Source organism: Loxodonta africana, chromosome 13 (assembly GCF_030014295.1).
Source record: "Loxodonta africana isolate mLoxAfr1 chromosome 13, mLoxAfr1.hap2, whole genome shotgun sequence".
NCBI lineage: Eukaryota > Metazoa > Chordata > Mammalia > Proboscidea > Elephantidae > Loxodonta > Loxodonta africana.
Window position 1 is genome coordinate 61,362,290 of NC_087354.1, and position 27,114 is coordinate 61,389,403.

General features: G+C 37.5%; 1 protein-coding gene across 2 annotated transcripts in view; it reads right to left on the reverse strand.

Moving 5' to 3' along the window:
• The window catches only part of UNC13C (unc-13 homolog C), a 633,353-nt gene that overhangs the window by 490,992 nt on the left and 115,247 nt on the right, over nucleotides 1-27,114 (reverse strand). The gene's annotated exons all lie outside the window — the stretch shown is intronic.

The window sequence follows — 27,114 nt, forward strand, 5'->3', positions numbered from 1 at the left end:
ATGTGGCAGAAAGTACGGTGAAGAAAGGAAATAGGGGTGTGGGATGAGGTTAGGGAGGTAGCCAGACTCTTGCAGGTCATGTAAAAGGTATTAAATTCTAATCATAGTTGCAATGGGATACCGAAGTTTACAGAGTATGTCCCCGAAAACTTTAGTAGTCAACTGAATACCTTTTGGAACCCATGAGATAATTTAATAAGGTGGTCAGTTATTCTGACACACATGGGGTTGCCGTGAGTTACAATTGACTCTGTGGTAACTGGTAACGTACAACATATTTTAAAAAGCCAGTAGTTTTTCTACATAGAGAAAATCCTCTACTTATGCAGTGGATGGGCTCTGAAAAGCTGCTTATAATTGCATTATTGTGTAAATTCAAATTGACTTAAAAAAAAAAAGCATATAGTCCTTAGATATATTTCTATCAAATAGTGCTGTGCTGTAGTCTAACAAAGACGTATAAGCAGATACAGTCTTCTAAACCATCTCTCAGGCTTTTTTTTTAAAGGACCATTTTAATCTACATTGACAAAAAAATTTAAGCAAATACTCATCCCCTTTGATGGTCTCAGCAAGAGTCTACTTCTTTAACAGCTGACTTAGCTGCAAAGCATTTCTCGCAATTCATTTTGATGCTGTGCCTATGTGGATGGGCCTTTAACCTATCCAACCTGTGACAAAAGGGTCATCAGCAGCACTCTACCATGTTTACCCTCCTTCTGGAATAACACTAGGCTAAAAAAAAAAAAAATTTTTTTTAATAGGCAACCAATATTGATATAGATGTTTATTCCAGCCACACAAAATTAATGAAATTTTCCCATTTCATTAATCACTTTTCTAAATTCTTGCTGATCGTTGTTGATTGCATAGACACAGCACTTAACAATGTGCTGCAAGATTCATTCAGTGTTCTTCCAAATGGTTCCCTTGTCAAAAAATTATCTCATATGCACATATAACAACTATATTTTCCAATTTTCTTTGTTTTTCTTTATTTCCAGTTGAACCCTAGAACCTTTATTTCTAAAGCTCATAATTTTTAACATACTCACTGTTATTGAATTTATCAGACATGTTAATATTATAAAGCCATTGCCGTCCAGTCGATTCTGACTCATAGCCATCCTATAGAACAGAGTAGAATTGCCCCATAGTGTTTCCAAGGAGTGGCTGGTGGATTCGAACTGCCAACCTTTTGTTTAGCAGCTGAGCTCTTAGCCACTGCCCCATGAGGGTTCTGTTAGCATTATATTACCCATAAGCCACCTCAGAAATACAGAAGCATAGGAAGCAAACCATAACTTGATCTGTCCAAGAACAAAATGACTGTGCACAAAAACTGTCCATCTGCTGTTACTAGCAGAGAGACCCACTTTTGGTTTTGGAGCATACGAAAGCTTCAAGTTGAAAACTCTGAAATAGAGGGGCATCTGTATAAAAAAGAACCAATTAGAATAAAGATAAGGGTGAGACCCCCAATCACATGCTGTTTTTGTGTGCTGTTGAGTCAATTCCAACTCATAGCGACCCTATAACAGAGTAGAACTGCCCAATAGGAGAGCAGATCACCAGGTCTTTTCTCTCAAAAGGCCACTGGTTGATTCGCAGCACCGACCTTTTGGTTAGCAGCCAAGCATTTAACAATTGTGTCACCAGGGCTCCTTCCCAATTACATAAGGAACCAAAAATATTTAATACCTGGCAACAAACTTAACAATAAACATAAACACAAAATTATAAATTATATACATATGGTTCAACTATATATTATTATTGTTGTTATTAGGTGCCTTCTAGTTGGTTCCACCTCATATCTACCCTATGTACAACAGAACAAAATACTGTCCAGTCCTGTGCCATTCTCACAATCGTTGTTATGCTTCAGTCCATCATTACAGTCAAAGTGTCAATCCTTCTTGTTGAGGATTTTTCCCTTTTTTGCTGACGCTCTACCTTACCAAGTATGATGTCATTCTCCAGGGACTGGTCCCTCCTGATAACCTGTCCAAAGTACATGAGACAAAGTCTCACCATCGGTGCTTCCAAGGAGCATCCTGGCTGTGCTTCTTGTAAGACAAATTTGTTCATTCTTCTGGCAGTCCATGGTATATTCAATATTCTTCACCAACACCGTAATTTTAAGGCTTCAATTCTTCTTGTCTTCCTTATCCATTGTCCAGCTTTTCACATGCATATGAGGCAATTGAAAATACCATTGCTTGAGTCAGGCGTTCCTTAGTCCTCAAAGTGACATATATGCTTTTTAACACTTGAAAGAGAAAGAGGTCTTTGCAGCAGATTTGCCCAACGCAGTGCATCCTTTGATTCCCTGACTGGTTCTTCAATGGGTGTTAATTGTGGGTCCAAGTAAAATGAAGTCCTTAACAACGTCAATATCTTCTCCATTTATCATGATGTTGTTTATTGGTCCAGTTGTGAGGGATTTTGTTTCCTTTGTGTTGAGGTGCAATCCATACTGAAGGCTGTAGTCTTTGATCTTTATCAGTAAGTGCTTCAAGTCCTCTGCTTTCAGCAAGCAAGGTTGTGTCATCTGCATATCGTAGGTTGTTAATAAGTCTTCCTATAATCCTGATGCTGCATTCTTCTTCATGTACTCCAGCTTCTCAGATTATTTACTAAATTTACAGATTGAATTAAGTATGGCAAAAGGATATAACCTTCAGGCACAACTTTCCTGACTCTAAACCATGCAGTATTCCCTTGTTCTGTCCGAACAACTGCCTCTTGGTCTATGTACAGATTCTACATGAGCACAATTAAGTGTTCTGGAATTCCCATTCTTTGCATTGTTAGCCATAATTTGTCGTGATCCACACAGTTGAATGCATTTGCATAGTCAATGAAACACAGGTATAAACACCTTTCTGGTATTCTCTGCTTTCATCCAGGATCCATCTGACATAAGCAATTACATCCCTGGTTCCACATCCTCTTCTAAATCCAGCTTGAATTTTCTGGTAGTTCCCTATCAATAAACTGCTGCAACCATTTTTGAATGATTTTTAGCATAATTTTTACTTGGGTGTGATACTAATGATATTGTTTGATAATTTCCACATTCTGCTGGGTTATTTTTTTTTGGAATGGGCAAAAACATGGATCTCTTTCACTCAGTTGGTCAGGCAGCTATCCTCCAAATTTCTTGCCATAGACAAGTGGGTACCTCCAGTGCTGCATTCGTTTGTTGAAAAATCTCAGTTGGATTTCATCAATTCCTGGAGCCTTGTTTTTTGCCAGTGCCTTCAGTGCAGCTTGGACTTCTTCCTTCAGTACCATTGGTTCTTGATCATATGCTACTTCCCGAAATGGCTGAACGTCTACCAATTCTTTTTGTTACAGTGGCTCTGTGTGTTCCTTCCATCTTCTGTTGATGCTTCCTGTGTCATTCAACATTTTCCCTGTGGAATTCTTCAATATTGCAACTTGAGGCTTGAATTTTTTCTTCAGTTCTTTCAGCTGAGAAATGCTGAACGTGTTCTACCCTTTTGGTTTTCTAACTCGAGGTCTTTGCACATTTCATTATAATACTTTGTTTTCTCAGGTTCCTTTTTGAAATCTTCTATTCAGCTCTTTTACTTCATTATTTCTTCCTTCTGCTTCATCTACTCTATCTGCCAGGTGCTCCTTGGAAACTCTGTGGGGCAGTTCTACTCTGTCCCATAGGGTCGCTATGAGTCGGAATCGCCTCGACGGCACTGGGTTTGGTTTGGTTTTTGGATGTTCAAGAGCAAGTTTCAAAGTTTCTTCTGACATCCATTTTGATCTTTTCTTCCTTTCCTGTCTTTTTAATGACCTCTTGCTTTCTTCATGTATGATGTCCTTGATGTCATCCCACAACTCTTCTGGTCTTCAGTCATTAGTGTTTAATGAGTCAAATTTATTCTTAAGAAGGTCTCCAAATTCAGGTGAGATATACTCAAGGTTGTACTTTGGCTTTTGTGGACTTATTCTAATTTTCTTCAGCTTCAACCTGAACTTACATATGGGCAATTGGTGGTCTGTTCTGCAGTTGACCCCTGGCCTTGTTCTGACTGAAGGTATTAAGTGTCTTCATTGTCTCTTTCCACAGGTGTAGTCAATTTGATTCCTGTGTATTCCATCTGATAATGTCCTCATGTCTAGTTGCCACTTATGTTGTTGGAAAAAGGTATCTGCAATGAAGAAGTCATTGGTTTCTATCATACGATCTTCAGCATCATTTCTATCACCAAAGCCATATTTTCCAACTACTGATCCTTCTTCTTTGTTTCCAACCTTCTTATTCCAATCACCAGTAATTATCAGTGCATATGACTGCATGTTTGATCAATTTTAGAGTGCAGAAGTTGGTAAAAATCTTCAGTTTCTTCATCTTTGGCCTTAGCGATTGACACATAAATTTGCATAATACTCATATTAACTGGTCTTCCTTGTAGGCATATGGATATCATCCTATCACTGACAGCATTGCACTTCAGGATACATTCTTTTTGAAATATTCTTTTTGATGATGAATGTACTGTCATTCCTCTTCAGTTTGTCATTCCTGGCATAGTATAATATATGACTGTCAGATTCAAAATGACCAATACCAGTCCATTTCAGCTCACTAATGCCTAGGGTATTGACGTTCATGCATTCCATTTCATTTTTTACAACTTTCAATTTTCCTGGATTCATACTTCAGATTCATATTAATGGATGTTTACAGCTGTTTCTTCTCATTTTGAGTTGTGCCACATCAGCAAATGAAGGTTCCAAAAGCATGACTCCATGCATGTCATTAAGATCAACCCTACTTTGAGGAGGCAGCTCTTCTCCAGTTTCATTTTGAGTGCCTTCCAACCTGCAGTGCTCATATTCTGTCACTGCACCAGACAATGTTCTGCTGCTATTCACAACATTTTCACTGGCCAGATTTTTCAGAAGTAGACTGCCAGGTCCTTTTTCCTAGTCTCTCTTAGTCTGCAATCTCTGCTGAAACCTGTCCACCATGGATGACCCTGCTGGTATTTGAAATACTGGTGGCATATCTTCCAGTATCACAGCAACACACAAGCTACCACAGTACAACAAACTGACAGGTACATGTGCTGGATTATGAGGAGGATGCAATAACATACTTTTTCTCTTAGTCATTCACTCTTGGTATCTATACCCCTCTCTATCCATTTACATATATTGACCTATCATTTCTGTTGTACTGAATCTCAAATCTCTATACCAGTCCTCAGCTCTCACTCATGACCTAAACGTTATTTCCTTTTGGTCTACCCAACATTTCTGTTTTACTATCCATTTCAAATCTGCTCCAAGCTGAAGAGGCTTAAAGCTGATTTCATCATTTATTCTAATAAAGTAGCCCCTATGCTCTGTTTTTGTCAACAGTATTCCAAAAGTCTTCCAATTTTTTTTTTTTGGCCTCCAATATATATTATACACTTCTTCCACCTCATTCTTCATGCTACAAAGATTTAATTCTTTTTAACTTCCTTTTCCAATGCTTTCATATCTCTTGATTGGCAAAAGCTGGTTTTATTCAAGGAAAGGAGAGATATGCAGGTGATAAAATAATCTTTCCTGATTCATATGGTCCTTTTAATTCACTGCCTGTCTTATCCTCTCAACCATCTCCTCTGGTATAATCAAAAGATACCCATGGAATGAACAGTGGTTTTGCATTTGGCGCACCCTCAATAAAGGTGTTGACCTGACTTTGACTAAAATGAAGCAGTCCTCATCCTCTGTTTTTTCCTCTCTACTCAAATCCATTGATATTTATATTGTGTCAAACTTTTACTGCGTTTATTCTGCCTGGTCCAGCCGCCTCAATAGGATTTGGATTCTAGAGAAACTTGGAAATTATTACTTCAGCATATTTACTAGACAGTTCTATTGTAGCTGGCTCAATAAAAATAGTAAGCATGAAATAGCTAAAGAGTAATAAATAAGACATATAGCCACTAGGGAGATGTTTAACGGTGTGAAGCAGTGGCAAGATCTATTTTCAGCTTTGACTCCAATAAGAAGTTGGCCTTTCCGATCAAAGATAGTGAAATAAAACCCTCCCATGAAAAAAAAAAAAATGCCCCAGCTTGCAATAATAGGAAAGAAAGGGGCCTTTCAGTTGAGAGGATAAGAAAGTTAATATTAAAAGCAGAAAACTACACCATATTACACAACAAAAGGCAACATGTTTATCAATATCTTCCATGCCATCTCTCAAACATCAAAGTTTTTAGAAAACAGAGGAGACTTTGCTTTCTGAGTTGTACTTGTCATAGCTTCTTTAGGCACAACTGAACAAATTTCTGCTCTACACAAGTTTCTCCTCCTTACTATACAATTCAGTCCAGAAATGTAGTTCCCATTCTGACTCTTAAGGACTACTCTTTCTGCACATCTCTTTGTCTTTCTGGGAGATGGGCTATACTTTGACTTCTTGAGATATGACCTTCCTGTTTTCAAGAGGTAAACACATAAGTCTAATGAAATATGCCAAGTAGGGGGCTGGAGTAAACAATTACTTTTCCAAGATCGAATCTATCCAATTTCTTAGGAAAAAGCACAGAGGAGCAAAGCTGCATAGATAGAAGTATATTATATAAATTATTGCCTAATTTAATTGTCTAAACCAGAGCTTCTAGTGAGCTACACTTACGTTACAAGCATGCAGAGATGCTGATCTTCTCAGAGGCCAGTTAAATCAGAGTCACCCCAAAGCCCCTAAAGTGACCAATCCAACTCAGTTTGCCTGGGACTTTTCCAGTTTCAGCACTGAAAATCTTGTGTCCTGGGAAACCCCAAAGTCCCAGAAAACCCTGCCTCTGGCCACCATAAGCAGAGTTTTTACTTTTTCTATAATGTATCATAAAACTATTATTTTCTGTATGTCATAGATTTAAAAAGTTGAGAAGCACTAAACGATCCTGTGATCTAGTTATGATTATAACCGTCATTTTTTTAATGAGGTATTAAGACTCCAAGATTACCCAAACTCGTATACATGCTAAGGTCAAGACATAAAACTAAGTCTTCTAATTCCAAGTTCTCTGTTTTCTGCTGATATAGCACACTATTTTCTGTCTTTTCCTCAGAGGAAATGTGTGTTTTTCTCCTCCTCAGGTTTTCCATTGACTGAATGGGAGAAGCAAAGGTATTATTTGCCCTTAATTAGTGTTTTATCTCTAATTTGTAAATTTGGGGGGGTTGCACCCATTTGGTGAGGGGTGACCTCAGTAGGTTTGCCTGGATCTCAAAGAATCAGCTCAAATTCATATATATTCATATTTTCTCCAAAGCATCTGCACAACCAGAGTGGCAGGGTCAGGGAAACTTCACACACACACACACACACACACACACACACACACACTGTAATCAGAATTACTTTCCTGTGATGTTCAGGTCTTACTGCTAAGTCTGAATGGCCATACCAGGCTTTTTGTTCCTATACGAAAAGAACTTTCACAGATCTTACTATCCTTCCCTGAATTTTGTATCCCATCAATTTCTTGCTTCTAACCCAGTCTTCCACCAGATATGTCTAGGTCTGAACCCCAATTGTGAACATTGCCCAGGTACTCTCCTCGGACCCTGTGTAAATGAATGGAGGCACACATGTATTTTGAAAAGAGTTTTCAAACATCTCATCAGACTGACAAATCTAAGCTCGGACCCAAATGGGGTATTCCGTTATATTCAAACCGTGGGTTCATTAACTCTTACTCTATAGATTTGGTCCTTCACACACTTGACATAAATAAATGCATCTTACCAATAAACTTGGGACTCTCCTCAGCAACATTTCCTAAAGGAGCTTTTATATGTAAAGATTATGTGGCAGACAGTGTAACCTTGTGTGAAAAGATTTGGAGTCATTATTCTGAGCAGTGATGGCTTCTACCAATCTCACACTTTGGCCTTTCCTACCTGGGACCTCAGAGTCTAAACATCAAGATAATGAGCAGGAGTTAAAGTGATGTTTATCGTGGTTGACAGAGCTCCCTAAAAGTCCTCAAAGCAAAAAAGACTACTGCTATGCCTGAGGGATTTGCTTCTGGAGATTAATGTCTTTCTAAAAAATTGTTCTTATATTTTTGGCAGATGACTCTGTTTTGACAAATGAAAACTATACAAACTTGTGAATGCAAATTTACCACCTTCTTTCCTCTCATTTTCATCATCATTCAGTAGTTATTGTTCAACCACTATGTTCTCAGAATAGCTGAGTCATATTTCACAGTATGAAGGTATTCCAAGTTTTAAATATTTTCTTGGCCATGACATTACTAAAGTTTTTGTATTCCTTAGTGGTCTGCCTTTTCCTTTCCATTTTCACATGTCAAAACTCCATCCAACATTCAAATCCTGATTCAACACCACCTTCTCCATAAAGTCTGCCCTGATAACTCCAAGGCAGAAATATTTTCCTCTCTTAAATTTTCACAGCATTTTATCCACTCATCTGAAAAGTAAATCACCCTTCACCCTGTATTGTAGCTGAGATAATTAGATAAATACCAAAAATGAGATTTTGATACTTTCTTGGTAATTGCTATTTTTTATTATTCTATATACAGAGAACATCTTGTTGTAAGTGAAGATAAATGCAGGAAATAACATTATATTTTCTTCTAATTATGAAAAGTAAGTTATTTTGAAGCATATTTAATTATAGGTATGCTTGATTACAATAAATCTTTAAAAAATGGCTTCATTCCTTACCCATCTCATAAAGAAGCAGAGTTTATTTCCTTGCTTCTTAAATCTGAGCTAGCCTTATGAGTTGTCTTAGATTATAGAATGCAGCAAAGGTAATGGTGTCAGTCCCAGCTTTGGCTTCGAGTAGCCTTGTATGCTTCCCCTCATTCCCTTGGATCCTGCCACTGCCATAGGAACAAGTTTGGACTGGCCTGCTAGATGACACATTGCCCAACCACCAGATATGTGAGAACAAGCCCCTGTCCAGCCGACCATACATGTATGAATGAATTCACTAAAGATCAATGAATTCATGATCATGTATTGTTTTTCATCACTGGGTTTTGGGGTGGTTCGTTACACAGCAACATTTAAGTGTTACAGTAATTATATTAGAATAGGATACAATAAAATATTAAGGATGGAAACGAATTTAAAGAATTAGCCAACTGATATTTCAATTTTCTTTGCAACATTTCTAACAAGTGATCACTCAGGGTATTTGAATATCTCTAGAAATGGGGAACTTAGTTTTTACAAAGGCAGTTCTTATTCTTATTCCTATTGAGCAGAAGTCTGCCTACCCATGATTTCTACTCAATGATTAGTGATATCCCCTTGAGCAGCTAAAAAAAAAATTATTCCCTTTTCCACGCCCCATCTTTGAAAAGTGTAAAGACTTCTAACATATTCTCATCTGAACCTTCTGTTTTTCAGATAGAGCATTTCCAGTTCCTTGATGATCTTTCATACGGTGTGGTTTCAGATCCCTTTCCAATCTGCTGGTTTGGTCAGCAGGCTTTCTTCTTTGTTCACAATCTGTTCAAATGTGGTGCCCTGAACTGAGGAGAGCAGTCCTGAAGAGCAACAGAGCTCCAGAAGCAGCAGAATTTCACTTCCCTATTCTGCATATTGGGGCCCTGGTGGTGCAGTGATTAAGAGCTTGGCTGCTAACGAAAAGGTCAGCAGTTTGAATTCACCAACCACTCCTCGGAAACTCTACGGGGCAGTTCTACTCTGTCCTATAGGGTTGTTATGAGTCAGAAATGACTTGATGGCAACGGGTTTGGGTTTTTTTATTACCATTATTCTGCATATTACACTCCTTTCAATGTACTTTAAGAGTACCTTGGCTTTCCTTCAGAAATACTGGTGGCGTAGTGGTTAAGTGCTATGGCTGCTAACCAAAAAGTCGGCAGTTTGAATCTACCAGGTGCTCCTTGGAAACTCTATGGGGCAGTTCTACTCTGTCCTATAGGGCCACTATGAATCAGAGTTGACTCAAAGGCAAACGGATTTATGGGTTGGCTTTCCTTGAGGCCCATTGCACTATCGCCACAGTCTTACAGATTAAATTATATACTTTGAACTTTTTCATGTGTTAACATTAAACTGTATTTCCTCTCTTCTCTAAGATCTGAACTTAAGATATATATTATCCCTCAAAATGAGAAGAAACAGCTAAAAACATACATTACTAATAGGAATGTGGAATGTATGAAGTATGAATCTAGGAAAATTGGAAGTCATCAAAAAATGAAATGGAATGCATAAACACCAACATTAGTGAGCTGAGATGGACTGGTATTGGCCATTTTGATCAGATGATCATATGGTCTACTACGCCAGGAAAACAAGTTGAAGTGGAATTGCATTGCATTCCTCTTCAAAAGGAATATTTCAAGATCTATCCTGAAGTATAACATTGTCAGTGACAGGATAATATCCATAGCCCTACAAGGACTGGTTAATATGACTGTTATTCAAATTTACACACCAACCAATAAGTCCAAAGATGAAGAAATTGAAGATTTTTACCAAATTCCGCAGTCTGAAATTGATCAAGTATGCAGTCAAAATGTATTGATAATTACTAGAGATTGGAATGTGAAAGTTAAAAACAAAGGAGAGGAAACAGTGGCTGCAAAATATGGCCTTGGGGATAGAAACGAAACCAGAGATTGCACAACATTATTTTATCAGTGACTTCTCCATTGCAAATACCTTTTTTCAAAAACATAAATGGTGACTATACATGTTGACCTTGTCAGATGGAATATACAGGAATCGAATTGACTAAATCTGTGGAAAGAGACAATGAAGAAGCTTAATAACATCAGTCAGAACAAGGCCAGGGGTCAATTGCAGAGCAGAACATCAAATTGCTCATATGTAAATTCAAATTGAAGCTGAACAAAATTAGAACAAATCTACAAAAGCCAGAGTATGACCTTGAGTATATCTCACCTGAATTTAAAAACCGTCTTAAGAATAGATTTGAATTATTAAACACTAATGACTGAAGATCAGACAAGTTGTGGAATGACATCGAAGGCATCATACATGAAGAAAGAAAGAGGTCATTAAAAAGACAGGAAAGAAAGAAAAGATCAAAATAGATGTGGGAAGAGACTTTGAAACTTGCTCTTGAACGTTGAGTAGCTAAAGCAAATGGAAGAAATGAGGAATTAAAAGTGCTGAACAGAAGAGTCCAAAGGGTGGCTCAAGAAGACAAAGTATTATAATGAAATGTGCAAAGACCTTGAGTTAGAAAACCAAAAGGGAAGAACATGCTCAGCATTTCTCAAGCTGAAAGAACTGAAGAAAAATTTCAAGCCTCGAGTTTCAATACTGAAGGATACCAAAACCAAACCAAACCCAGTGCGTCAAGTTGATTCCAACTCATAGCGGCCCTATAGGACAGAGTAGAATTGCCCCAAAGAGTTTCCAAGGAGCGCCTGGTGTATTTGAACTGCCGACCCTTTGGTTAACAGCCATAGCACTTAACTACTACATTAAAAAAAAAAAAAAAATTTTTTTTTTTTTTTTTTTTACATTACTATGGGCAAAATAGTGAATGGTTCAGAAAGCATCAAAAGAAGATGGAAGGAATACACAGAGTCACTATTCCAAAAAGATTTGGTTGACATTCAACAATTTCAAGGGGTGGCATATGATCAAGCCTTGAGTAGGGATTACACCTCAATATAAAGAAAAAAAAAATCCTCACAACTGGACCAATAAAAATAAATAAATAAGCAACATCATAATAAATGGAGAAAAGATTGAAGTTGCCAAGGATTTCATTTTATTTTGATGTCCATGGAAGTAGCAATCGAGAAATCAAATGACGTACTGCATTGGTCAAATTTGCTGCAAAAGATCTCTTTAAAGTGCTAAAAAGCAAAGATGTCACGTTAAGGACTACGGTACACCTGACCCAAGCCATGATGTTTTAATCACCTCATATGCATACAAAAGCTGGATAATGAGTAAGGAAGAACAAAGAAGAATCGATGCCTTTGAATTATGGTGTTGGCAAAGAATATTGAATACACCATGGACTACTAGAAGAATGAACAAATCTTTCTTGGAAGAAGTATACCCAGAATGCTCCTTAGAAGGGAGGACAGTGAGACTTTGTCTCAAGTACTCTGGACATGTTATCAGGAGGACCAGTCCCTGAAGAAGGACATCGTGCTTGATAAAGTAGAGGGTAAGTGAAAAAGAGGAAGACCCTCAGCATGATGGGTTGACACAGTGGTTACAACAATGGGCACAAGCACAACAATGATTATGAGGATGGCACAGGACCAGGTAGTGTTTCATTCTGTTATGCATATGGTCACTATGTACTGAACTGGCTGGACAGGATCTAACAATAACATTATTCCTAAATATGATAGACATTAGAGATGTTCAGAAATATTCCAGTTTTAACACCTATGTTCATTGCAACATTATTTACAATAGTAAAAAAATGGAAACAATATAAGTGCCCATCAATGGATGTATAGATAAACAAATTGTGGCACATACATACAATGTAATACTATGCAGCTAGAGAGGAAAATGATAAGTTCTTGAAACATAACTTAGATGAATCTGGTGGACATAATGCTGAGTGAAATAAATCAATCATAAAAGAACAAATATTGTATGGACTCACTTTTATAAAAAGGCAAGAACAGGTATATATACAAAAAGCAATGTTCTTTGATGGTTACAGAGATGTGAAAGGGATGTAGGGAGAATCACTTTTCCACATAATGTTGTTGTCAGGTGTCATCGAGTCAGTTCTGACTCATAGCGACCCTATGTACCACAGAACAAAATACTTTCTGGTCCTGTGCCATCCTCACAATCGTTGTTAGGCTTGAGCCTATTGTTGCAGCCATTGTGTCAGTCCACCTTGTTGAGGGTCTTCCTCATTTCCACTGACCCTCTACTCTACCAAGCATGATGTCCTTCTCCAGGGACTGATCCCTCCTGACAACATGTCCAAAGTAGGTAAGACACAGTCTCGCCATCCTTGCTTCTAAGAAGCATTCTGGTTGTACTTCCTCCAGAACAGATTTGTTCATTCTTTTGGCAGTCCATGGTATATTCAATATTCTTCACCAACACCACAATTCAAAGGTATCAATTCTTCTTCGGTCTTCCAGCTTTCACATGCATATGACGTGATTGAAAATACCATGGAAAAAAAAATTTTGGCGGGGGGTCAGGCACACCTTAGGCTTCAAGGTGACATCTTTGCTTTTCAACACTTTAAAGAGGTCCTTTGTAGCAGATTTGCCCAATGAGATGCATCTTTTGATTTCTTGACTGCTATTTCCATAGGTGTTGATTGTGGGTCCAAGCAAAATAAAATCTTTGACAACTTCAATCTTTTCTCCATTTATGATGATGTTCCTTATTGGTTTAGTTGTGAAGATATTTGTTTTCTTTATGTTGAAGAGTAATCCGTACTGAAGGCTGTGGTCTTTGATTTTCATCAGTAAGTGCTTGAAGTCCTCTTTGCTTTCAGCAAGCAAGGTTGTGTCATCTACATATTGTAAGCTGTTATGAGTCTTCCTTCAATCCTGATGCCCCATTCTCTTGCATATAGTCCAACTTCTTGGATTGTTTGCTCAGCATACAGATTGAATAGGTACAGTGAAAGGATACAACCCTGACGCACACCTTTCCTGACTTTAAGCCATTCAGTATATCCCCTTGTTTTGTCTGAACAAGTGCCTCTTGATCTGTGTAAATATTCCTCATGAGTACAATTAAGTGTTCTGGAATTCCCATTCGCAGCAACGTTATCCATAATTTGTTACAATCCACACAGTCGAATGCCTTTGCCTAGTCCATAGAACACATGTAAGCATCCATCTGGTATTCTCTGCTTTCAGCCAGGATCCATCTGACATCAGCAATAATATCCCTGGTTCCACATCCTCTTCTGAATCCAGCCTGAATTTCTGGCAGTTCCTTTTCAACATACTGCTGCAGCCATTTTTGAATGATCTTGAGCAAAATTTTGCTTGCATATGATATTAATGATATTGTTTGATAATTTCTGCATTCAGTTGGATCACCTTTCTTGAGAATAGGCATAAATATGAATCTCTTCCAGTCAGCTGGCCGATAGCTGTCTTCCAAATTTCCTGGCATAGACAAGTGAGCACTTCCAGCACTGCATCCATTTGTTGAAACATCTCAATTGATATTCCATCAATTCCTGGAGCCTTGTTTTTTGCCAATGCCTTCAGTGCAGCTTGGATTTCTTCTTTCAGTGCCATCGGTTCCTGATCATATGCTACCTCTTGAAATGGTTGAATGTCAACTGATTCTTTTTGGTATAATGACTGTGTATATTCCTTCCATCTTCTTTTGATGCTTCCTGCGTCTTTTAGTATTTTTCCCGTAGAATCCTTTCCCATTGCAACTCAAGGCTTGAACTTTTTCCTCAGTTCTTTCAGTTTGAGAAATGCCAAGTACATTCTTCCTTTTTTGGTTTTCTATCTCCAGGTCTTTGCACATGTCATTATAATACTTTACTTTGTCTTATCAAGCCACCATTTGAAATCTTCTGTTCAGTTATTTTACTTCATCATTTCTTCCTTGTGCTTTAGCTGTTTGATATTTGAGAGCGAGTTTCAGAGTCTCTTCTGACATCTATCTTTATAGACACTTGTTATTTTTGGTGATGGGAAAGTTTATAACGAATATGAGTGAAGTCTGCACAACATGACCAAGGTAAATGATACAACTGAAAAGTACACAACAATAAGACAATTTAAGTAAATGCTGTAACATATACAAGTTTGCAACAACAGTACTAAACACAAAAAAATATGTGGTTACACAGGTAGATATATATGCACATATGTGCACAGGAAGGCACATATCACTATATTGATGGGTAGGTATAACTGTATCTGTAGGCATATGTATACACATGTTTATGTGTCATGCATATATATTCATACTTATAATAAAGCACATAGTGGACACAGTTACAGATGCTTCTCAAACATAACCTACCTCACAGAATTGATTTACTTGGTTTGAAGGGCCATATCTCATGGAACAACTCGGCCAATTGACATAACATACTTCATAAAGGTAATTTTCTACATTCTAGTATGGTGAATAGTTTCTGGGGTTTTAAAAGTTTGCATATAGCCATCTAAGATACAACTAATATTCTGTAATCATCAGGAACAAAAGAGAAAGAAGGAAACCAAAGACTCAAAGAATAAACTAGTCTGCAGGACTAATAACCTACAAGAACTATGGCTTCATCTATCCTGACACCAAAAGAACTAGATGGTGCCTGGCTATCACTACTGACTGTTCTGACCAGGGACACAGGATATAATGGAAGAAAAATGGAGAACAAAACTTAAATTTTAAAAAAGTTCAGACTTACTGGACAGATAGAGACTGGAAGAACCATGGAGACTGTTGCCCTGAGATACCCTTTAAACTTGGAATTGAAGCCACTCTTGGAGGTCACCCTTCAGCCAAATAACCAAGTGGCTCATAAAATAAACTTCTTTAAGTAATCATCTACATGAGACTCAATGGTCAACATTTACCCTAAAGCAAAGATGAGTAGGTAATGGGGTGCAGGGGACCTAGATTAGTGGAAACAGAACCACCACAAGGGAAACAATGAGAATGCTGACACATTGTTAAAAATGTAACCAATGTCACTGAACAATATGTATTAAATAGGAACCTAATTTGCTGTGTAAACTTTCACCAAAAATGCAATAAAATATATATATATATATGAAATATTCCAATTCTTTTCTCCTTACAAACATGTGGTACAATTACACTTAAATTTTCTCTTTAAAGCTGGGTATTACCATGTGATTAGCTTTGCCCAATGAAATGTGAACAAAATGAGGTGTATCTCTTCATGGTAGAAGCTTTGAGAGTTAGACCCCAATTTGCCACCTTCTAATTTTCCTGCCAGAGAAAAGATTGAAGTTGTCAAGGATTTCATTTTACTTGGATCCGCAATCAATGCCCATGGAAGCAGCAGTAAAGAAATCAAACAACACATTACCTTAGGCAAATCTGCAAGAGACCTCTCTAAACTGTTAAAAAGCAAAGATGTCACCTTAAAGACTAAGGCACACCTGATCCAAGCCATGGTGTTTTCAATCGCCTCATATGTATGTGAAAGCTGGACGATGAATAAGGAAGACTGAAGAAGAATAGATAACTTTGAAATATGGCGTTCGTGAAAAATATTGAATAGACCATGGACTGCCAAAAGAATGAACGAATTTGTCTTGGAAGAAGTACAGTCAGAACGCTCCTTAGAAACAAGGATGGTGAGACTTTGTCTCACGTACTTTAGACATGTTGTCAGGAAGACTCAGTCCCTGGAGAAGGACATCATCCTTGATAAAGTAGAGGGTCACAAAAAAGAGGAAGACTCTCAATGACACAGTGGCTGCAACAATAGGCTCAAGCATAACAACGATTGTGACGGTGGCACAGAACCTGGCAGTGTTTCACTCTGTTGTATACAGCATCTGCATGAGTTCGAACTGACTAGACAGTGCCTAACAACAACTTCCCTGCAGTGAAATCATGAAGGCATGATATATTGAGACAAAGCCTCTGCTAGCCTGGGTCCCTTAGTGATTATAAAGAGCAGAGCACACCACCACCACCCCAAGCATCTACATGCATTGAAAATGTAGTATGAATGAGAAATAAACTTTATTTGATCAATCTATTACAGCATAACATAGCTTATCCTACTGATATGCCATTTATACTTCATCTTGTAAGAGTCACCTCATTGTTGTGAATGTCTTTTTTATATTAATTCTGTTATTCAATATACTACTTATCTTGAATATGTTACCCACAAATACTATAAGCAGATCTTTTACATTCCCATTCAGTTCCATTAAAAAATAATATGTCTAAAGGAGGATAATATGCTTCAGGGGGATTCCTGAGGCATTCCACTAAAAGTCTCCCCATGAGTACACAATCATGCATAAATTATCACAATTTGGATCCAGTCATTCAACCAGTTACTAATTCATCTAGGGGCTACTCACCTAGGAGATATTCTGAGAATTCTTGGCAAAACATTTTTTGAAATCTAAATAGAAATATATCTACAAAATGTATTTGATACACCTAGAAACACTGTCAGACCAATATATAATGAGCTATTGAGTTCAAAATATCATATATAAAATGATATGGCACTTCCTTAAAAACCAAAAATAGAAATGCCTTATGATCCAGCAATCCCATTCTTAGGAATGTGTCCTAGAGAAATAAGAGCCATCACATGAACAGACACATGCACACCCATGTTCATTGCAGCATTATTCACAATAGCAAAAAGATGGAAACAACCTAAGTTCTCATCAACAGATGAATGGATGGATAAACAAATTATGGTACATACACACAATGGAATACTATGCAACAATAAAGAACAATGATGAATCTGCAAAACATCTCACAACATGGGTGAATCTGTAGGGCATTGTGCTGAGTGAAATAAGTCAATCACAAAAGAGCAAATACTGTATGAGGCCACAAGTATAAAAACTCCCTAAAAGGTTTACACACAGAAAGAAACAATCTTGATGGTTACAAGGAAGGGGAGAGGTGGAGAGGGAAAAACACTAACTAGACAATGGATAAGTGGTAACTTTGGTGAAGGATAAGATAGTACACAACACTGGAGAAGTCAACACAGCTTGACCAAGCCAAGGTCATGAAAGCTTCGTAAACACACCCAAACTCTCTGAGGGACCAAATTACTGGGCTGATGGCTGGGGACCATGATCTTGAGGGACATCTAGCCCAATTGGCATAGCATAGTTTATAAAGAAAATGTTCTACACCCTACTTTGATAAGTGGTGTCTGGGGTCTTAAGAGCTTGTGGGCAGCCATTAAAGACACTCCACTGGTCCCACCCCATCTGGAGCAAGGGAGAATGAAGAAAACCAAAGACACAGGGAAAGGTCAGTCCAAAGGACTAACGGACCACAAGCACCACAGCCTCCACCAGACTGAGTCCAGCACAACTAGATGGTGCTCAGCTACCACCACTGACTGCTGTGACAGGGATCATAGTAGAAGGTCCTGGACAGAGCTGGAGAAAAATGTAGAACAAAATTCTAATTCACAAAAAAAGACCAGACTTACTAGTTTGACAGAGACTGGAGAAACCCCAAGAACGTGGCCTGGGGACACCCTTTTAACTCACTACTGAAGTCACTCCTGAGGTTCACCCTTCAGCCAAAGATTAGACAGGCCCATAAAACAAAATGAGACTAAACAGGCACACCAGCCCAGGGGCAAGGACAAGAAGGCAGGGGGGACAGAGAAGCTGGTAATGGGAAACCCAAGGTCTAGAAGGGGAGAGTGTTGAGACGTTGTGGGGTTGGCAACCAACGTCACAAAACGTGTATTAATTGTTCGGTAAGAAAACAATTTGCTCTGTAAACCTTCATCTAAAGCACAATAAAAAATATTTTCAAAAAATATCATATATAATTGCACAGAACTGACCCAGAAATAAGCATCATTTCTTTGCAAATTACTTCAATTTAACATAATAGTGAAGCAGTCCCACCCTGCAGTCAGAGAGACTTAGTTTTAATCTTAGCTTAGTTGCTGTTTGATCTTGACCAGTTTTAATGTCTTTAAGCTTCAGTTCCCTCATCTATAAAATGAGAAAAATAATTATAATATCTACCTCAAAAAGCTGTATGAAGATTAAAGGGGATACTGCATGAAAAATGCTTAGGTCTGGGTCTGGCGTATTTTAACATTTCAAACATTTTCTTACTATCTTATAATTATGATTTTGACACATTATCTCCACTTTTAAAATAATATCTAAAATGCTTCCTTATAACTACCCTATCGTATTTCAAACTGTTTCTAGATACCAAAAATGACAAAAATCTGAGAACTCTATCTTATTCTTGCTAGTCTTAGATTTAGAGTTGGCTGGACCTGAGAATTGTGGTACAGTTTTGGCAGTAAATTTTAATATTTAATAAAAATTATAACGAACATATTACTTTAAATAGGTAAGCAATGAGTGAGTAATTACTTATAAGGTGATAAAAAGCACACTTTTGTTAGCAGTGATTATTTTATTGCTCGATTACACTACTAAATTATCTGCCTATACAAAAAAAATCTGTTATCTTCCTTCAGGAACATGGTAGATATTTATTAGAAGAACTTAAAAACCATACTGTATATATGCTTTATTAGAAAATAACAATAATTACGCTCAATTCTCCTTTTCTTTTTAAAGATGTATTATATATGTTATGATGCACTCAACAGCCATATCAATTACATTTGGTAAAGAACTAGCAGGTTTAGGAAGCAAGGTATTCATTATATTTGTTACCTTGGTTTGTGGGGTTATTTTCAATTTTTTTCCTTTTTTGAACTAATAGCTGATAATTTTCTAACACAAGTGACCATTCTGCTCAATGTAACATGATATGTTTTGTAGTTACTGAACTGGCACTGTTTTAAGACCGACTACTTGAATACGATCTTCATAAAGGGTGCATCTGTGATTGTAATTTGCTACTCCTCAAACTCAGAAAATATCCAGAAGGCATTAGAAGATTAAACTTTATTCTGTGCAGTATTACCCATATAGATTAATTGATTCCCTAATAAATTTAAGTGAAGTAATAGATTTTAGAGGTCACGATTATGGATCTAGTTTAAAAGAACTGAAAATGAATGATAATATATAAAATTTTTCAATAAGCAAATTGAATACAGAGAAGGCTTTAGGAGAATGTTGTACTTCTATACAGAATTTTTTCCTGCAACAAGTATACTGCAGACTCCCCTACATTTCGTAACTAGGAATTTTATTTTCTGAGGCTGGATTGTCCCCAGTAGTTGCTACAGAAATGCTCAGCATTAGAAGAGAATATAATTAACACTAGACTGATAGATATTTGTGACTTTCCAAGTTGGAATCTGGAGCAAGAAAAGGAGTCTTGAATGAGAATTACAAGGGTGAGGAGGTAGAAGTAGCACCATGCCTAAGCTTATGTTGGTGTTTTACTTTTCTAGTTAAAAAAGATTTGGCCTCAGGGTCTGGGGGTATGATACAATTTATATCACTAGAATTGAGGTAGGCCTTATAACTTGAGAAAGTGCATTATTTGTGATTCCTTTAAATGTATTTCAGGTCCTGTAAGGTGGAGATAGTCACTCACAAAAAGAAGGGAAAGATGAGTTTCTTGTTTTTTTTTTATTATTATTATTGGCAATCATCTAAGGATAAGAAGAAAAGCAGATCCTTTCTGAGGAACAACACTAGTCATAATCAACAATTTTTGGAAGGTGCCAGTGCCAGTGGCTAAAGGGAAGTGGTCAGAGTTGAAGGCTGTGGTCTCTTTCCCTGAAGGAGCCACTGTCTGCATCCTGGGTTGACAGGGATATGTTGTCATATATATCCTGTGCATCTAAAACAGAAGACTATCTTCCTTAAGGATGAAAGAGTGGCCTTCATACAGAATGTCAATTTGTGAGTTTCCCTTGCCTGCAAGGTATCCCTAAGATCCAGGATGATCCTGAAATTCCATATTCCCAGGTACCATTAAATAATAGAAGTAAAAATATGATTTGGGGAAAGGTTTTTCTATGGTATTTCCTCCAAGCATAGAAGATGGTTTCTATCAGAGTAGATATCAGGTTTCTTGTGGATGTGTGAGGACAGAGGGATCTGTTCCGTAACATCATTACCAGAAGACGTCAGAGTCTTAAACAGTATCTCTGGATTGACTGTGGATGATACTCGAGCCTACGAATTATGAATTGGTGAACAATATTGAATATACCTTCAACTGCCAGAAGAAAGAACTAATCTGTCTTGGAAGAAGTACAGCCAGAGGGCTCCTTAGAAGGGAGGATGGCGAGACTTCATCTTATGTACTTTGGATATGTTATCAGGAGAGACCAATCGCAGGAGAAGGACATCATGCTTGGTAAAGCAGAGGGTCAGTAGAAAAGAGGAAGTCCCACAACTAGATGGATTGACACAGTGGCTGCAACAATGGGCTCAAGCATTACAACAATTGTGAGGATGGCCCAGGACAGGACAGTGTTTCATTCTGTTGTACATAGGGTCACTATGAGTCAGAACAAACTTGATGGCACCTAACAACAACAATACTTGAGCATCTTGGATTTTAGTCTATCGTGATTAGTAAAAGGAGTCCCTGGGTGGTGCAAATGGTTAACACACTTGGCTACTAACCAAAAGGCTGGTGGTTTAAGTCCACCCAGAGGCACCTCAGAAGAAAGGCCTGGTGATCTATTTCTGAAAAATCAAGCACTGAAAACTGTACAGAGCACAGATCTACTCTAACACACAGGGGATTGATGTAAGTCAAAACTAAGTCAACAGCTACTGGTTACTGGTTTTGCATTAGTAAGCAAGAATGTTAAGCTCCAAACTCAGGCCAGGATATGATGTGGTGAAGAAGGTGTCCATCTACAATTTCATATGGAACTTTTCATGAGTTATCAGTAGTTTGAGCATGACAGCTCAATGTTCTTACTTCTTTGAGCTTGTTCTGTGAATTCTTTGTCACTATCTACAATGGAAAAAAAAAATCCACCCCAAGAAACCTATGGAATTTTTAAGATTGTAATTAGTAAGCTTTGCTCTTACTTCCACAAATATAACGCCAAAGGCCAAGGTGTATTTCCCAATTTAGGGGTTCACTGCCGTGGCCCTGATGTTTTGTGAGTGCATACATTAGAGTCAATGATCGTTTCTGGTCTCTGTGGCTAACTTCAGATTTTACTCTAAAGATTCCGTAATTACCTAATTAGTGCTTCCTGACAAAGTTCCAAGAGGGCCTAGTGAAGCATTCAACTGATCCTGAACTAAATAACAGAGCTTGTGGTATCCCAAAGTCAGATGGGCAATGTCCTTGGCTGCAGGAAGCTACTAGCTTAGCAACAGTTCTTGAAGCATGGGCTTTAGAAGCTTAGTGGCCGTACTGCTATCAGCTTTCCTACTTAAGAGGCTGTCTACATAGGCCCAGTTTGTGCACAGGGTAACATGTGGCTGCTCTGTGGAAGGACCAGAGGCAAGGTACTGAGCATTAGCAGGCCTGGCACAATCAGAAGTTCTTCGTAGGGTTAGGACTTCCCCAAGGACCACACAGGCTCCTTTACAGCTTTATAAATACTTTGTGGCATGATTGGACCTGACCTTAGCCTAGAGATGCCAGGGATTGTTTAGCCTACAGTAGTTGAAGCAAGACAATTCCCATTCATTGCTTTTATAAAGAGCAATGTGAAAAAGGTTCTCCAATTGTGAATCACAAATAGGTCTCCTTCTCAAAGAAGTAATAACAGAGTGGATTAGAGGAAATCTTTAACACAGTGTGAATTTATATCTAGAGTAGTCTAAAGTGCTTAGATTTTAGATATAGAAACAAAGATAAAATTCTTATCTTAGTCCAATTACAGTAACATTTTCATAGTTTTGCTCAGTATAACCTTCAAAATTCCTCCAAACTAGAGAAAAGGGGGTTCACAGCCAAAAGCAGAGTGGCCTCCTGATCAGGGGGTTAGCTCTAACATGAGGAAAATCCCTTGATAGTTTTTTCCTGTAAGTGCTCAGTAATACTGGTTTGAGGAGGGTGGGGGCTAGCTGCTTTTTAAACTCATAGTACTTTGCATGAGTGTCTCATGCTGAGTCCATGAATGTTTCAAGAACCATTTTTCTTAAAATGCAATAGGCCAGAATATCCTCAGGTAAGTAATTCTAACCAATTGATCCAAGAGGCTGTCCTTTTTAAAACTAAACTAATTTACAAGTGAGGTCCTAGTATGGGCAAAGAGCCGTCATAAGCTTTATGGAAGGAAATCTAAGTGAGAGAGACCTTCCCTATGCACATAAGAAGTACACAATCAGGTTGGAGGATAAGAGTCTTGTTCAAACTGTGTAATTTAAGAATGTAAAATGTACTATAGAAATGACATGAACAAGTGGGAACCCAGAAAAGGGAAAGATTACTTCCCCACTATAAAAATACGAACAGAAATTAGGAAGAACTTTCAAAGCTATGTGGAAACATTGATACTTTACATTGCAGAATATGGGGAGCCATTAAGTACATTTAAGTAGAAAAAGCTGTGTTTTAAGGAGATTAACATTTAACAGCATGTAGCATGTACTTAATGCAGAGGAAGAAATTCATGAAGGAATATCAGTTTTCAATTAAAAAAACCCAGTGCCGTCGAGTCAATTCTGACTACTTAGGTAAAATATACTGAGGGCTAAAACTAGGTTGGTGGCAATATGAATAAAAATAAATTGAAAAAATACAGGCACAGTCATTAAACTGCTATGACACAGTAAATTTTTAAAATGAGTTCTTTTTGCATTTAATAACCCTTGTTATAATTAACAATCCCTAATTCAGCATTACCTAAACATATAGTGCACTCCTTATGTACCAAATCCCCTGGGGAACTCTTCTATAAAACAACTAACTTAGAAGTCAGAGAAGGACGAAGACTTCCACTTTCTTCGAAGAATAACCTTCTACTGTGGTTGAAGTAAACTGTGTCACGTGGGGGCTGTGTCATATCATGTGCCATTTTCTTAATATTTGGCAACCTGGTTCAGAGCATGCAAGCATGGTCGTGTACGTGGGAGAGTCACCTCATGGGTACGGGGTTATAGCAGTAGAAGCTGCTCTAGTCTAGGTTTAGGAGAATTTCTGGCCCTCGAGAAATAAGGAAGGTACCTGAGGTAAAAGGAAATAATCTGATTTATGGACTAAAAAAAACTAGATAGGAAAAATTGAGCAAAGTTATCAGCTACTAGACAGAATACTTCTGGTAAGAGTAAGGTGGATTAAAAGCCCCTGGAGAGTAATACAACCTTAGCTTCTGTTACGATTTTAGACCCAGGCTAAACATAGAGGTCAAAACAAGGAGTAGGGAAGAGGACATGTGGGCAGTATGCAACCTCTTAAACTTCATAAATAAAAAAGCAATGTCAGAAATTTCAATAGTATATTAAACCAGCTGCATTCATATGTTATGAAACTTAACTCAGGTTCTACAACAGCAATAAAAATCACTATTTTAAAATAGAAGCAAATTTAAAAACGAAGGAATAGTACAGAACTTTGGATGATATTCGGCTTATTCAAACTCACCAAATTATTTGTTTATGGCAATAATTGCACAGTCTCATGTATCTTGACAGTTATTTCTTATTTTTTGGTAATAGTACTCATTCGAAAATGAGGTCAAAACAGAATTTTTTCTTTTTTTTTTTGTAAATCTCTTGGTGTCCTGGCCCTTCAACGGTTCTCTCAATTTTTCCCTCCTTTTGCTTCTTCTCGTTTCTCTCACCATCACCTCTTCCCTGGCAAGATTCAACAATCCTGGTGGTGGTTGGACAGGAGTCACCAGAATCCTGGGTTTATGGAAAGCAGCCATAACCTAGTTCAGCACAATGGACAGGGGATAAACCTTCCTACACAGACTCAAAGAACTTAGCTGCAAGAGATTCATTCTGCAGAGGGCACGGACGACTAGAGGAGAAAGGAAAGAAAGAGGGTGATTGTCTCCTCTCTTAAACTATATTTCCTGTTATCTTCATCATTGTTTTATAGACTTGCTTGAATTTTGGTGAAGACAAGGCTGGTACTTCAATAATTGAAAGAAAACAATATATAGAAGCCTTGCAGTGTTCTTCATCATACAACTCTGACTACTAATGCCCAGGGAAAGGTGAACTTAAGTCATATGCAAGCAACACTAAAAGAGTATCATTCTCATTTAAAAGGTTGTTCATATTTGGAGAAGGTACTCACCTGGTTTATTCACTATCATTTACTAGTTTCATCAAATTGACTTATCAGTAGTTGTATCAGGTTGACTTATTATGCAGAGGGACACAGAGCTATATTACTAAGATCTCCTTAGAGAGAACCTGCTGAGAAGTGTGTACTTGCCTCACAACCTCCATTTGCTGCATCTCAATAGTCCACTGCAACATTCATTCACACTCTCCCCAGCCTGCTCACAGCCAATGACTGAACATGGAGGAAGTAATAGAGCTGGTCCATTTATACCCAGTGTGGGACTCCTCTAACAGGAAATGCTTTCTCTAGGACTCCCCACTGGCCTGATTGGAAATGTCTCATAACCTCATTGCAGTTAAACTGAGGCTCTTCAAACCCAATCCTCCTTCCTTCCCCCTCCCCCTCCTTCATGGGTGTCAGCCCCATATCATGAGCTAAAGGCTCTTCTTGCCTGTTCCTGTTGTTTCTCCATTTTATCTTTCAGAAGTGTTTTCCCAATAAAGTTCTTATACTTCTAATACTGTACTGTGTACATGCTTCTTGTATGACTCTTAACTGACATATATGACAAAAGTTAACAAAACCTTATAAAACCACAAAATTGCATAAAATGTCAAATTTATTGATTTCACTAAAACATGCATCTTTCCAGTCTTCTCTCTCTTCTTCCCCTTTGGTTAAACTTTTCTCTTTCCCTCTCTCAATTTCTTTCCCAGAGCCTGTTTAAATTTTTTGTTGTTACAGATTGGAATAACAGAATGAAACTTGGCATGTCTTTTACAGCAATACTTACAGGAGATAGGCAGAGATTAAGCAGAAATAAGATAGCAGCAATGTTACCTCTATTATTTGGTTTCAGTGTGTATAGATTGTTTTTTCATTGACACGTGAGAAGGAGGAGGGAAGGATGAATGTGGTTTGGCTTTGAACTGATTAGGGATGTTGAAGGTAGAAAAATAAAGAATGTAGTTGAATTGTCATGAAGAAGTAATGGCTCTCTAACTTCAAAGTCAGCTCCAGTCTCAGCTCTCCAGGACAGTAGAAGTTGTGCTACTTAGAGAGATAATAGTAGTAATTTATTTTATTAAAGAGATATATAAATATTTACAGAAAAAGTAAAATAAGAAACAAATCTTTCTGAAAGAGCTTGTGATTAGAGGCTCAGGAAATAAAAATTATCATCTCCTTCGCATACTATCATAACTGAAAAATTGCTTGGAAAGCCCTTGAAATTATCAGTTTCTGGTATAATAATGACATGGAAGTGACCTATTCGAAATGCAAAGATGACCTATTTTAATTAGATATTTACACAGCAGGCACTTAACAAAAACATGGATGCAGGTTAACTCTATTGCTTTGATAACAATAAAGGTCCATAATCACTCATGAGCTAGGAAGGTGAGTTGTTATGAAGTGATGCATGTCATAGGTGGTGGAAGTTGCAGGACCTATAAGATCACACACTCTGATAAGACTTCTGTATGGCATAGGGAAGAACAGAGTAGTTCATTTATTATCTGAATTCTGTATGAATAATTGATAGCGAGCTTTTATCATAACTGGTTTGCATAACATTCAATTTCTTGCGACATCACAAATGGAATATAAGTAATTCATATATTTATCTTGAGGACTTTGAAGAGTTTATAGAAATAATGTATTAATTCTATTTGGCACAAACAAATATTATGTATATCATTTTCCAGAAATTTTAAAATTTTAACAAATTAAATCAAAAAATGTTTTATCTAAAGTGACATATAGATATATTCAACAAACAATTTTCAAAGAATGAGGATACTATAAAACAGAACTCTGAAACTGTATCTTTGCCTAAAAAATCCTTGCTGCAGCTAAAACATCTATCTAAATTTCACAAATGTGTTCAGATTTCAACATTCAAAACATAACACATACATATAATACATACATATTTGTATATATGTGTGTATGTGTGTGTGTGTGCATGCACACAAGCACACATAAGTTTCGGTTCACAATTACACTTTCAAAAATCTAGCTATTATGTTTACAACAGTATCATTTACAGTAATGAAACCTAGAAATTATATTGAAAGTCCACCCATAGAAGAATAAACAAATAAGCATTACATAACAGTCGTGAAATATTCACATCAGAGATAATGGAGTGAAAATTTTCTAAGACACATTGTTAAATAGAAAAAAAAGAAAAGAAAAATGGAAGTTGTGGAGGCAATATAGCATAGTTATGAAGAACAGAAA